At 39.9% G+C, this 12984-nt stretch overlaps 1 protein-coding gene and 1 non-coding gene across 6 annotated transcripts in view; one reads left to right on the forward strand and one right to left on the reverse strand.

The window, feature by feature from the left end:
- The window catches only part of sema6bb (sema domain, transmembrane domain (TM), and cytoplasmic domain, (semaphorin) 6Bb), a 298494-nt gene that overhangs the window by 94389 nt on the left and 191121 nt on the right, over positions 1-12984 (reverse strand). The window lies entirely within an intron of this gene.
- Positions 6920-7101, forward strand: LOC148354873 (U2 spliceosomal RNA). Its single transcript, XR_015852347.1, has one exon. It is a non-coding gene; the product is annotated as a U2 spliceosomal RNA (small nuclear RNA).

Below are 12984 nucleotides of genomic sequence, written 5' to 3' on the forward strand. Positions count from 1 at the left end.
TCTCCCAGAGAGATGTAAAACTGAATTCCAGTCATGACCTTTAACACTAGTAGGTACACGTGTAATAACATCGTCTTTATGTTTGTGCAGCGTGAGAGCAGGGACGTAAATCATTTTTGAAAAGAAAAACAAAAAGATTTTATGGGGAAAGAGTGCAAATAAAAAGGCAATAAAACAGGGACTTTAGAAACGTGTATTTTTTCTAAGTACAACAAATACAGTCATGGAAAATACATTCTAGTATTAGTTGCTAATGCTAACGGTTAAAATCGTGTCCCATCGACAATGGGAAAAATAATTAGCTGCAGTTTTATACGAAGTGTTCATACCTCAATTCCCAGGCCTAACAGTACTTTAACTACTTGTATTCCTCTTCGGTACTTTTCATTCTTTGGAATACTTTTTTTCATACTTGATACTATTCTTTTCCAGTTTGTTTCAATACTTTCAGTATGTTTTCATACTTTTCGGTACATTTATCACCTTTTTTACATTTGTGTTTCTTGGTACTTTTACATACTTTTAGTAATTTTGGGAGACTTTGCAGTAGTTTTTATGCTTCCTACTTTTCCATACGTTTACCTATGTGAAAGTACTTTTGTTGTACCTTTAAATAATCTTCAGTATTTATTATATTTTTCAATACTTTGAAATTAATTTGAATATTTCTGGGATATTTTCATACTTTCCAGTACGATTATTTTCTTTTTACTACGTTTCAGTACATTAGTTATACTTGACACTTACTTTTTTGTACTTCTCAATACTTTTAAATCATTTCAATACTTTCAGAATGTTTTCATAGTTTTCAGTAAATTTATTCACTTTTTATTCATTTCAGTTGTATTTTCAGTCTTTTTTTAATACTTTTTCACACTTTTCAGTACATTATTATACTAAGCAGCTTTTTATACTTTTTAGTACTTCGCAGTTATTTTTCATAGTATTACAGAACATTTTAATTCGCTTTAATACGTTCAGTCATTTTATATACTTTGTACTACTCTTCAGTACAATTTTATATTCATAGCACTTTTTAAACTTTACACTGCTCAGTACTTTTTAATACTTTACATTACTTTTTGTACTTTTCCTTCTTTTCAGTACACTTTTCAGGACTTTTTCATACTATTTACTTCTCTTCATTTCTATATTTTACAGAACTTTTTCTACTTCATACTACTCAGTACTTCTCAGGACCTTCTGAGAATTTTCAGTACTTTTTTGGTACTTCTTATTACTTTTCAGTACTTCTCAGTACTTTGTTATTCATTTTTCATAGTTTTCAGTACTTTTTACACTTTCAATATTTTACAGCATTTCTATTCAGTTTAATACTTTTTCATATTTTTTACTAAGAGTGTTTTTGTGTTGTTTTGACAATGTGACTTTTGAGCAAAATGGATTTGACACCACTGCTTTGGGATAATAAAGCTGACAAGGACTGGATTGACTGTACAGACGCTGATAGGTTCCGGACGATCGTTCGTAAGTTAAATTTGTTCGTAAGTTGCTTTAGTGCTATAATTTGTATTTTTATGGTTTATATACGCATGTTTAAGGCTTGTATAAGTAACCTGTATTGTTTTGTACTGAAAAATAAGCATTTCATAAAATAACGTGCTCTATGAAGATAAATAAACTTGGAAGATGCGCTTCAAGAGGTCCTCCTCCGTGGTAAAATGTGGCCGAGAAAAAACATTTTGATCATTTTCTCAACCGCATCAAGCTTTCTTATACCAATTTCGTTACAAAAGAAACAGCTCACTTCTTCTTTACACTTTACGCCAACCATATTGAATGGATGCACAGGATACTAATAAAAATGTCAAAGTTTTTGGCGTGCTGGAGATACAGTATATAATGTTTATACACAAACTAGGAAGAGGAAGCAGACTTCTTCTTCGGAGTGGATGCTGGGTGACCTCTCACAGCGCCACGACACGCCGGTTGCGGCGGAAAGAAGCACTACAGTAATGTCCTCTACTCGGGAAAAGGTACACAAAATACAAAATCTAACTTACAGCTATCTCCGGATATTTTTCGACACCCCTACCGTTTTACGTAAGTCGAACGGTCGTAAGAAGGGGAGCGTCTATATGAGGCATTGCTGTTTTTTTCTTTCCTTTTTGTGGGAAATAGATTAGGGTGACATTTTAAAACATTGGTGCATAAATTAATAGATTTATGCTAAGGACAGAAAAAAATATTACAATTTATGCATGAACGTTTGTATTAGAAGTTAAATAACATTTTTGAATCTCTAAAGGGAATTTAACATCCTTTTTTCAAACGAGGGTCAGTATTCGACCTCCACTCAACAATTTTTGTGGGCCATTCTGCGAGGCATCAAACTCACCAGGTCAAAGAAGAACAGGGGCTCGATGGGAGCTAAAAGGCCAGATGCGGCTAACCGCCTAAAAGCCCAATCAAACTTCCTGCTTCAGTCCCGGCGGTGTTCTCAGTTTCACTGGTTAAAAAAAAAATGTTCGATGCCGAAGTGTAGTGTCAAATATGAGGTGTCGTTTTCCAAGTGACACGCTGTAGAGTGACAGTAATGTGCTACTTCACCCTTTCCGCACAAAACACCTCCTCTTTAACACACACCACCTGGCTTCTTGTGCGAGTTAGCTCCACGTTAGCGCCTGTGATCAGCACTCGGATCTTATTTTGTTTCGAAAACTGCTCTCAATGTAGAAACTTTTGAAAATTTGTGAAAACTTACTCAAAAGTCTTAAAATGAACGTTCACATTCACAACAAAAAACAATTAAGAATACCAAGTGTGTATAATCTGTAAATATTATGTTGTTTAGCCAAATTTTACAGAGACACATTAGCCTCTTTGAACTCAATAGCTGGCCTTACGCTAGTTAGCTGTTTTAATGCATTTGACTTTGATTATTTCGCATAAGAAAGATAAGGACTGTATGTTCTCCAATGGTTTTTTGAAGCTGAGAGTTTTTGTTACTATTTAGCGCAAAGGGCTACAAGTTTGATTTGCATTTCCAAAATAACAACTTATCATGTTATTACTATGTTTTTATTATTTTATTACCAAGTTAATAATTGGTTAAATAGACAAAAAAAATCGATTTCATTAGCAAACGACCCAGCACCGTTGACCTATTTTTAGAACCAGTTCGCGGAATACTCAACTGTCCTCAGAGGGCTACCTGGTGTCCACAGGCCCCACATTGGCGAACCCTGTTTTCAGTGTTGAATTAAAACCATTACTGAGTACCCTTAAAATAAACAGTGTTGAAACAGGGTTAGTAGCATTTGCGCATCAAACGTTGCAACAACAACTCCACTACAGGGGGTCGGTTCCTCTCAGGAGACCGGAACCCAGAGCTGGTACGAGTCTCACCTCGCAAGGGCATTCTGAATTTAGCCAGCCACAAGGTAGGAGAGCATGTCCTGACAGGAGGAGCTGGACCAAGGCCTTGGTCGGTCCTGGACAGGTCTCAGCTCAACAAGCAGCCAGAGAACTTTGCCAAGTTAGCAGCCAAGCTTGATCAAGCTAGCGGCCAAACCAGTGGGCCAAAGCCAGCGAAAGGATCAAGCCACCAGCAGTCAACCTCTCTTCAACACTGTGCATCTGGTGGTCCTTGTCCCAACTGACTCACAAGCCTACAAGGATCCCTAATTGCTTTACAGCTGAGGACATAAAGACTGGGCCGTCATCGAAGCAGAACTTCACAGAACTCGTTGTTGCTAGGTATGGGTATTGGTGTGACGTAAAAAGGGGGGAAATCTATCAAAACACAATTACGCAATAATCAATCCAACGTTGTTGTGTATTCAAATGGGGCCAGTTTAAGTTGTCAACTTCTAGTTTTGTTTTAGTTTTATTTTCTTCTTATTGTTTTGTGTTCTATTCAATCTTCTTCAGAAAATGATTTAGTAAAAGAAATGTCCATAGATCCAAGAGTTGATTAAAGTACATTGAACTATCAAAAATGGTAAAAATAATTCACCCATAGTGTGTGGCCACCCTTCAGAATAACTAAACAAGTTTTTTTTTCCGTTCTCCTGACATCATGATCTAAAACCGTATGTAGTGTCACAAAAAAGCCAGACGAGTTTTGAAAAGAATAAACTTGGTTCTTTATTTCAATTGGTCAATAAAATGTTTGTTAGAATAATTTTTTACCACCCGTATTCGCTACAACAATGAAATACGTTTTTTTTCTATAATAAAGTATATATTACTTTTTGCTCTTCCAATAAAATGATAATTTTAATGTAGATTCATTTATTTGGATATATTACTCTGGCTTACCAGACAGTAACCTCTCCGCATGTTGATGAAAAGTGGGGAAAAGAGACAAGAAACTTGGTTAAAAAAATAAACTAAAATAAAAACAATTAGTAATTGGTTTGACATAAAAAATGCTAGGTAGGCCACATTTTGTAAACTGTCCACATCCGACTAGTTTGGTGTGCCCAACCCGCTCCTACACGGACATTTAACCTTTAGCCTGAAAGGCACTTTGGTTAGAACAACACAATTTGCGAGATCAACATTAGCCATCCAAAATGGATAAAACCATTCCTTCAGGGGAAAAATGAAGGGCGGGACACATTGTCCTATTCTAACGAGCGGCTTTTGATTTCCATTTTTCTCTTTACGAGGAAAATTTTGCCGCCGCTGCTGCTGCATGAATCCGTTTCATTAACTAGCATTCATCTATTCCAGGAAGCAATTTGGCACTCTCGCGCGTGAGCTTTATTCAAAGACAAATGAAGTCGGGAGGATTAGGCGTTTGCTGCGCTTTTCCAAGCAAATGCACGCCCACACATGCAGCAGACGAACGAGGGTAATGATCAAATCGGATATAGATCCAAATGTTTAATGTCCTTCTGCCTCCGAATGCGCTCTCTGCTCCTTCCCTCCCTGGTAGGCGTCCAGACAAAACGCCACCTGTGCCATCTTGGCGAATGTTTGGAAAAGCCAGACGATGGCAAAAACCTCCTCCGCTGTCGTCTGCTCCGCTAACGGACACAGGCAAAGCTGCGAAGCCTTGGAAAAATTAATCTCCCGCTTATTCCAAGCAGGCAGCAGGCCGGACTCAATATGCCCGTCGTCGTTTTGAAACTCCTTCCTATTAACAAGCCAAGTTGATGACGGGAACTAATTTGGGACACATTTTTGTTATTAGTGGCTGGGGCTGCAAGGATTCATAGACGTTGTTGACAAAAACGATAATAAAACTAGTCCGTCGTTGACTATTGTTGCCGGAAGAGTTTTTTCAACAGGTTGAAGCATCCAGGGTTGGGAGAACTTTAAAAATGTAATTTTGCCAAGATGTCCTTAATTTTGGCGGATGAAATGATGGGTGCGTCCTCCTCCTTATGGTCTCTGAAGTCCTCCTGCACAGCGGTGTGTTGCATCGCCTCCAAATCCTGCAGCTCGGTTGTAGAAAGCTCCTCGTTGTGCTCCTGTATCAGCTCATTGAGGTCAATTTCATCCACCTCGATGTCCTTTCCCAGTGAAATAATTGTGTCCACTTAATTCTCCACCTTCATTCACCACCAATTTCTTGCTGGGCAACAGCATCAGGCCACAGCTTTCTCCTGGCTGCATTAGAGCTACATCTGGTCACCTCCTGCCAGGCCATGTTAATCTTCTGGAGGCATTATTTCCTGCTTTGTTGCAACGTCGAGAAAAACTCTTTTCCATTTCTTTTCTCCTTGCTGCTCACTTTTCCGAATGTCGTTCTTGGGGTCCATCGTTAATGTTTGGTATCGCTAGCATATATGAGAGTACAGTAATGTTTACAGAGCGGGAATTGAACCAGAAGTGGGCACAAAGAGGAATCGTTAGACTAGGGTTGTCAAACATACAGCCCGCGGCCCCCCAAGGAGGTTTGATCAGACCCGCGGGATGTGCACATATATATATATATATATATATATATATATATATATATATAATTAACTGTGCTGCTTTTATGTTTAAATCTAAGCTTAAAACTCACTTCTACTCTATAGCATATGAATAACCTAAACTGCTTATGTGTAATAACCTGTGAAGCCCTTTGAGACTCTTTGTGATTAAGGGCTATACAAATAAAAATGACTTGACTTGACTTGACTTGAAAGAATGCACAAACGACATGGAATTTATATTTTTAATAATATGCAATTCATGGATTTTCCATGAGGGGGCAGAGTGGTGCAGTTTTGATCAGCGTAGAAGAAAACAGCGGTGTGATTTTTCAACAGTAGCCTCAGGTCTCTACCAACACCCTCATTAGCCAAAACGTCATTATCCAAACGGAGAAAAGTAGATAAGGAGTACAGGATTGTCAATTGAAAATGGACCACGTCATATTTCTTTAGAGATGTGTGGGAAACCTTTATGCTTGAGGTGTTTTCAATAAGTTTCGGTATTGAAGGAATATAATGTTCGACGCCACTATGAGAGTCATCACAGCGAAAAATATGACGGCTTGCAAGGACAACTGAGAAAAGACCAGGTGGACGAAATGCTGGCAGGTCTGAGGAAACAGAAGTCACCTTTCACCCAGAGCTCAGAAGTTAGCGAAGCAGCAGAAAAGCCAGGTATAATAATATAATAATAATAATTTCCTTTGTATTGTCATTCTTTGTAACAATGTACACAGAACGAAATGTCGATACACCTGACCCGTTGTAGCGAGCCGATGCAGCCGCAGCCAACAGAGGGCGCCGCCATTTTACCAATGTTATAAGTCTTAGGTATGACTCGGCCGAGGCGCGAACCAGCGACCTCCCAGTCTCAAAGCGGGCGCCCTACCATCTAGGCTAGGTATCTAATTGCTAGCGAAATAGCATCAGCATCAAAGCTGTATTCCGACAGTGATGTCAACTGTGGGTCTGGAATTGTTTACTATCCATGGAACTGTGGTTGAACATTTAGATACTCTGCATTGATCTCAACTCAGCTTTGGTTTGGCTTTGCATGTATCTTAATGTGTTGGTCAGGTCAGGGGTTCTGAATTTGTATACAATGTGACAATTGATTTTTTCAATCCGGAGATGGAATAAGAGCTTGCTCTGTCCACTCCACGCATCGGCCCGGTATTGCAGTACCTCCGGTAACGGTGCATTCACAATGATCGCAGCAAGGCTTTAAGGCTAGGACCTTAGCTTGGCCTTTTGGCTGAGAGTAAGGGGCCGGTCACACAGACATTTGCGGCTGAATCACGGCCAGAAATTTCTGACTTTGAGGCGGACGCTATAGGACGCATTGAAATCGCCATTCAGACGAGTTACGGCAGTGCATAACACGAGGTCGGAAATTCGCGCGCGGGTGGCGGCGCGAAAAAATTTTGCGCTGTTCAATTCTTGAGAGCGCGTGGACACAGCCTTTCACGAGTTTATCGAGGCTGGGCCGCGGCCGTAAACTTCTGGCCGTGAAGCAGATGTCGTTGGGCGCTGTTGGACGTCTTGAGACCGCCATATAGACGAGATAGAGCAGTGCTTTACTCACGGTCGGAAATTTTCACGTGGTTGGCCGCGTTCAAAACTTTTGAGCTGCTCAAAAGTTTGAGCACGTGTTAAACCGCGTGCCGCACACGTGGTCAACACGAGGTAATGACGCGGAAATGACGCGGAACGACGTGCTCTGGCCGCGGCCAGGGCGTAGTTACACATGGGTAGGACGGGAAATTTCAGCGGGTAATCGTGGGCGGAGCATGGTAATAGCATGTTCTGCGCCTGTATCGCGGTGTTATTACGTGAAATTAGCGTGTTACGCATGTGACAGTCAAACGCCTTTCTCCGCGTATATACAGCGCGATTTGCCGAGCACACCATTGTGCTCGTGACGTCAAGGGGGTGAACATGGATCACCGTCAGCGTAGTTTCTCTTCATTTCGAATACATCTTTCGGTGCATTATCTATGGTCGTAGCAAGGCTTTGATGCTAGGTCCTTAGCTTGGCCTTTTGGCCGAGAGTAAGAGTCCCGGCTCCTAAGCTTTGTAACGTGTTATGAACTGATCGATTATGAATAATTAGCAAAATAGATAAATCAATTACCCTCAATAAACCCCTCCCCGTCAGCGTAGTGATCTCGTCTTAACCCATATTTATTTCCTGGCAATTCTTTTCAAGATAATAAAATAAATATGATGCCATAGCTTGAAATCTTGATATCCACGGGACTGTGTCTAGCCCGAGAAATACATCCCTGCCGAGATTTGCATTGCCTCGCTTCTCCAACCATTTTTACCTCATTTTATCTCACTTATTGGGAATGTAATGGCGAACATAAAACCAAATCCACTTCGTCTTGCATTCGTTGGGAATGTAATACAACATAATCCATTCCGTCTTTATTTTTGTTGTGAACGTAATCGAACGGTAAATCCTTCCCCCCTCGCGTGAACGCGCATTCTGCTGCGCTTTCATCAGAAGCGATCGTATTCTATATTAAACGCTTATTAAAACAATAAAGCGAGCTAATTATAATAATTGGGAGATCCTAGTCTATATAACGCGTTTATTTAAACAATAAAGTGCGATCGTATTCTACAAAATGCGTTTGTTAACGCGGATGAAAAGGTCAAAAGCGATCGCAGCAGAATGCGCGTTCACGCGAGGGTGTGGGGTGGTGGGTGTGTTGCGTAGGAGTCGGATTTGGGCACAACACCGGCTCGGGAGCTTTTATACCCGTGGTCCACACGAGAAAATGACGCAAAAATGACGCGATGAGGAAGCGGAACAGTCGCCGGCGTCTTTTTTCCGGCCATACCACAGACGAACGGCGGGTTGTCAAATTTTGCGCATTTTCCATCCCGGGCAACCACGGGCAAAAAAAAAACGCAAAATTTTAGCCGTGATTCAGCCGCAAATGTCTGTGTGACCGGCCCCTAAGAGTCCCGGCTCCTTGGCTTTGTAGCGTATTATGAACTGACCGATAACGGATAATGGATAATTAATAAAGAAAATAGAACAATAACCCTTAAAAAATCCCCCCCACTTTGTTAAGGATGCATGTTGAAGGCAGCTGAACTTGTATGTCCCGAGGAGCGAAACACTTTTGCCGATATTAGCCTGACGAGGAATACTATAGCAGAGGAATTTCTGACCTATCAGCAGATTTAGACAGCCAATTGAAACATAGTCAAGTACTGGTCTGTTTATTCATATCCTGAAAATTTTTTTTTACCTCGGGGTAATTTTTTTACACTCAGTTTGCTCGTAACCTGAAAAATTCGTATGTAGAGACATTCGTAAGTAGAGGTATGACTGTAGTCACAAATAACCATTCGACCGCCGACATGTAAGGATTACGCGACACCACATCTCTTATAGCCTAATCATTTTTTCTGACTTGTTATTGTAAGGCTTGTAAACGAGTTTTCCACACAAAAAAGCTCGTCTCCCTGGTTCAATTAAACCGATTTAAGGCAGAAATGTTCCGTGTGGCTTTGAGCCTATAAATGGAGAAAACCTGATTAAATGCGGTAAATCACGTTCATGCTTTTTCTAGAATAATTAATCAGTAGCTGATAAAATCCTAATTATGCTAATCTTGGTGCGGTACTTTTGCTATGAAATCCTATTACATGCTTCAAAAAGAGGAATTGCAAAAGAGGTGCTGAAGTAATGTAGGAATTTTAAAAAAACAACAAAACAATTCAATGTAAAAATACCTTGAGAGATCTATTTTAGGATGTTATTAACCCCTTAATGTTCTGACAGACTCCTACCTTTTGATTGACACAACTCCTGGCCAATTACAGGATTTATTTTTAATGGTCCACAGCCCGCATCAGCCCAAGGGGGGCTCAATTGATAAAGCAGACATTACCAGTAGTGACGGATTCAAATGACGACTGACACATTGGTTAGCCAATGGAATTCTGAAAAGAACGATACGAAAACGTATGTGGTGTATTCGAATTAGAATCGTGCGTAACGCCACCCGTGATTCATTTTTACGCACCATTGTTACGTAGGTGCACAATAGTGACAGAGTTGCTGAAAGAGAAGTCAATCATTTACAATTCTTTCAAAATATCTAAAAACTTGGCCAGAGTAAAATACACAGTTGCAGCGGTTTTAAAGCTGTAAAATGGTCGTCTCCAAATGGCTAATTATGAAATGCCTAGACCTACCCTAAGAAAAATGTGTAAAATACAATGTTTATTTTTTATATTGTGATCAAAATTGACAAGGTACTAGGTAAGGTTTTGATTTGTTGTCTCACCTGTTTTCTCGCTAAGATGACCATGCTAAAATCATCTGCAGGCATTTGATTCAGAAGAGAATAAAAACTTTCTATTTCTGCGTGTTAGAAGTAAGATTATTCAATGTTAGTAGCACTTTGGGACAAAACTTCAGAGTGTTACCTTTTCAAAAGACAAAACCGTCCAGATTCTCCAAAACTTTTGAAAAATAGCATCAAATTTACTTTGGGTATGTCTTGGTATGGGATTTTAGGCGAATTTTACAGAAATGTTAAGGGGTTAAACTGCTTCCCCCTGTTAGCCAGAAAGTAACGTTATAAGCACAAAACTTTTGCATCTGTTTTTCATTTTTTATTCAGAGCAAAAAACAATAAACAAACTTTTCATTTGAGTCGACGCCGAGCGAAACGATGTTTTACCTCAGGCTACAATCAACATTCCGTGCCAGGATCGCAAAACAAAACACTTACCGGCACCGTTGTAAAGTATTTCCCTGGCTTCGGCCAGATTCATAGGCTCGTAAAATATTAGTTATAGCCCGCCGCGACCTGCTACGCTAACACAACTACAATCGCTATGTAAGGCAGCGGCGAATCGGGGGAAAGGGGGGTCATCTTTTGCATGGGTGCTCCTCTAAATCTCCAAAGTTTCCATTACATGTTTGACTGCTTCCCTGATTCTAGCAACTGTGGAAAATGCACTACCGTGGAGTTACAAAGTAGTACTACAGATCATCCAGGTAGTTGTTTTGTACTTTATTTGACCATTCATTTCGCTGGTGGGTTTTGATTTTAGTCCTTACTTTTGTAAACTGTCTTGCTGCATTCAAAAGATATCGGTTTAATCCAGGGAAGAAAAATACAATGAAGTATATATGCCCAATTCTTACGAGTTGATTAAGTATTCTTTGTTGCATAGTTAACAATGAGAGTTTGGGATAAAATAATGTTTTTATGCTAGCCATGCTAACCAAAGTGAGCCAAAACATAATATGTAAATTCACTGCTCTCCCCGCAGAAAATCGTCTTTCCACGTTTAAATCTTTTTTCAATCTACTCAATACAGACGCTGCCCTACTTACGAACATTTCAGACGATCGTTCGTAAGTTGAATTTGTTTGTAAGTTGCTTCAGTGCTATATTTTGTATATTTAAGGTTTATATAGGTATGTTTACGGCTTGTATCAGAACCCTATATTGTTTTGTACTAAAATATAAACATTTCATAAAATAATATGCTCTATAAAGATATACAAAGTTGAGTTTAGCTTACTTTTGCAAGATAGGCTTCAAGAGGTCCTCCTCTGTGGTAGAGAGTGGACGAAAAAAAGCGATCCAACCATTTTCTCAACCGCATCAGGCTTTCTTATTCCACTTTCGTTTCAAAAGAAACTCACCTCAGCTCACCTCTTATTTACACTTTACACGAACCATACTAAATGCACAAGATATTAAACAGTAAAGATGTCAAAGTTCCTAGCGCGCTGGAGATACAATATAGTATGTTTACCCACTAACTAGGAAGTAGAACCCGGATTTCTCCTTCGGGGTGGGTGCTGGGTGAGCTCTCACAGCACCATTCGCCGGTAGCGGCGGTAAGAAGCACTACAGTAATGTCCAGTACTCGGAAAAAGATGCAAACAATACAAAATCTAACTTACAGCAATGTCTGGATATTTTTCGACATCCTGAAAAAAATGTTCGTATCAACCGTTTTTCGTAACTTGGATGTTTGTAAGTAGGGGAGCGTCTGTACACTAAAACTTTATGTATAATGTGCACCAGAACATTGTATTCTGTATACATAAACATATATGGTAAACTTCCTCTGAGAAAGTTCAAGGAACTAGCTTGTCAGTGCACATGCCAAATTCTTCTATTATCATTTAGAAAAAATCTATTAAGATGTATGTTTGATGTATGTCGTCTTTGAAATCAGTTTCTCTTTTTAAACCATCTTTTATACTTATTTTCTATGGTACCATATGACCGAAAAGGGCTGTTTTTTACAGGCTGAAAAGTAATAAAGGAAATTCACATTGAATCTGTGCTTCTATTTCCAAGACATCTTCTCAAGTACACCATGTGAGTACAAGCTTTTCATAGGAAAACCTCTCAACTTGTTATGAAAAGCCCCGCGTTGCATCCCAGAAAAAAGGGTCCCCAGCGCCCCTTTTGGATTGATCCGCGCTCCATGGTGGGATGAAAGGGTGTGTATGTTAGTGCGCGTGTGGGCGGGGGATTAATTAACAGCACCACTAAATTAGCAGCACCGCCTAGCGCTCTAAATGTCGAGCAAAACCAACCCCCGCTCCATCACCGGTAAAACTAATCCAATCCTTCCGGCGTGCAAACCTTCATCTCCACTTGACGGTAATTGTGACTGAACACACCACAGGCCACAAACAAACATTACGCTACCGCAGGGATTGGGAACCTATGGCTCGCGAGCCATGTACGGCTCCTTTCATGAGCGCATAACAGTTATGCAAATCTCATCTTTGAGCATTCCGATTCAGGTAGGTGCATAGTCTAATTTAGTGAGCACGTAGCTTATTTTGCAAGAGGTCCTCCTCCGTGGTGGAGAGTGGACGAAAGAAAGCGATCCAACCATTTTGTCAACCGCATCAACCTTTCTTATTCGACTTTTGTTTCAAAAGAAACGGCTCGCTTCATCTTTACACTTTACACCAACCATATTGAATGGATGCACAAGATATTAAACAGTAAAAATGTCAAAGTAGTATGTTGATGCAATATAGTATGTTTACACACGAACTAAAAATTAGAAGCTGGATTTC

The sequence above is a fragment of the Urocampus carinirostris genome, chromosome 12 (assembly GCF_059441175.1).
Source record: "Urocampus carinirostris isolate Australia breed hairy pipefish chromosome 12, RoL_Ucar_1.0, whole genome shotgun sequence".
Lineage (NCBI taxonomy): Eukaryota > Metazoa > Chordata > Actinopteri > Syngnathiformes > Syngnathidae > Urocampus > Urocampus carinirostris.